Here is a 2,250-nt window from a genome sequence, read left to right as displayed (position 1 = left end):
TCTTCCTGTGCCTCAGTGTCTTCCCTATTCTTTCTCTTCTCTTTTCTCTTTCCCTTTCCCTGTTCTTCATCTTCACTTTCAATTTCTGTCAACTCTTTTCCTACTACTCCCCTAGCATGGTTTACACAGTCCAACTGCCTCTCGCTCTGCATCTGTCGCCTTTCTTCCCGCATCTGCCGGCGCCTGTCCTGTTCCGGGCTACTGTCCTCCTCATCTTCCGTTCCCCTTCCGTCTCTCTTATCCTCTATCTGGATTACTATATTCAGCTTCTGTGAGTTGTTCTCTGCCTCTCTTTCGCATGCCTCATTGTCATTCTTCTCACTATATTTCAACTCAGAGACATCGCCTCCCAGTGAGCTACTTTTGTCTTTAGTCCTCTGTGTGCTAGTTTCCATTCTACAAGTACCTGATTTCCTTAAACTTCCATTCTTAGGTGTGCTACTATCCCTGGACTTAGTTCGGGCAGGCTGCGTGTCTCCCCTCGGCTCTCAGCTCCATGTGGACTGGCTTCTTCCCTCTCAACTTCTAGTCTAGGTGGGCTGTCAGCATCCCTGTAGTTCCCCGACCCCTGTGGACTATCTGGTCCCTGCGGGCTGCTTTCCCTCTTTTCAATCCCCGATTTCGATGGGCTACCTTCTCCCCAACTGTTGTCTAACTTCTGAGGGCTGTGCCCAAACTTTAGATTTCCACCATCGTTCCAGTTCCTTTAATGGGCTAAGATCCCCTTGTTCCTCTTTTGGCCTGGGAAGGGGGCCCTTCCCGTCCTGGGGCGAATGGATGGTATTCCCACAGGCTTATTTCACTCTCCTTTCCACTATCCCTTCTTTTTAACTTAAGACATTGTTCCCCAATGCTACATGCATCACAGCAACGTTCTTTAGGCTTTGAACCTTTCTTATCTTTTTCTAGAGCTAGTACTAGGGGGTCCTGAGGTGCTACATAAAGAACATGTCAGCATACATCACTTCATCCCATTTATTAAGTCAACGGAGGAAAAGCATCAGTTGTAAAATAGTGTTATAATTAGTTGTTCCCTCCGGTGGCCATTTCTCATTGTCATCTAACTTATACAATGGCCACCACTGTGTGCAATATTTAAGGAGCGTCTTTTTACTTATGTTTCCCCCCGGAATCCCTCCCAAGTCCTTCCAGTGCTTTAGGATACATCCTAAGGGGGTTTTCATATTTACGTCCTTACTCTGTTGACCTCCCATTGCTATTTCCTGTGTCTGTGTTTTCTGTTTAACCGGAACAGTCTCTTTCTCGCAAATACTGTATGCCAATTGATTTTAACACTTCATACACACAATTTCCAATCGCTTTGTCCGTTTCCGACCTGGCTTCTCGCGAAGAACAGGAAATGCGGAGTGGGACTCCCTCTTGCTTCGCAGCGATGCTGCGTCTCATTCACTCTCACCCACACACCTTTATGAAATAGTTCCTACCTTATGGTCTATATCAGAACAGATTGTTTACCAGGTAGGGTCACGAGAGGTCGCCTACAGACCGTGAGATACCGGTTTGCCAGATTCATGCAATCGCAAAGCACCGTAACAATTGCAGGGGGTGACAAATTTCTTCCCGGGATTGAGACGTGTGTCTATTACATGAAGAGTGACAAGACGCCTCCTGTAAGATTTTGCAACAGACACATAGAGCAGACACAAAAATACCACGAACTGACCGACCTCTCTTCCGGTCTCAGAGAACAATTTCAGTTCTTGACCCTTAATTCACAGTATTATAACATTAAACACAATGTTAAAACGGTTTCCCACATAATAAGAACAAACCAAAGATACCAAGATAAACGAAAAACAAATATTCTTTCCAAAGATACCAAGATAAACGAAAAACAAATACTCCTTTCAGCAGGACTCTAACCTGCGTTACGAAAAACAAATATTCCTCACAGCAGGACTCTAACCTGCGTTACTATTACCGTACCTCTAAAACAACTGGGATTCTTTACCAGGGCGTCCCCCGGCTTCCCTTCGAGCAGTCACGTCTGACCCTCGTTTCCCAATAAAGCGCTTTACCATAAAACCCTTAAGCAAAGATAAATACCTCTTAATTTGGAGCAGGAGATGCAGAAAGTTCTTGTCCACCGTTGCGCGTTGGCTGGGGGATGGGGATCCCTTCTGACAGAATTCCGTCAAGGGCCCTGAAGAGATCCCGGTCCCCCGAGCCAAGGCTCGGGAGGACCCTTTCCGTCCTGCCGCGGTCGCCAAAAATGATGCCGAATTTTGC

This window comes from Melozone crissalis, unplaced genomic scaffold (assembly GCF_028551555.1).
Source record: "Melozone crissalis strain CALT ecotype California unplaced genomic scaffold, PUWL_Pcris_2 ptg000010l_1, whole genome shotgun sequence".
In the NCBI taxonomy this organism is placed as follows: Eukaryota; Metazoa; Chordata; class Aves; order Passeriformes; family Passerellidae; genus Melozone; species Melozone crissalis.
This window is presented reverse-complemented; position numbering follows the sequence as displayed.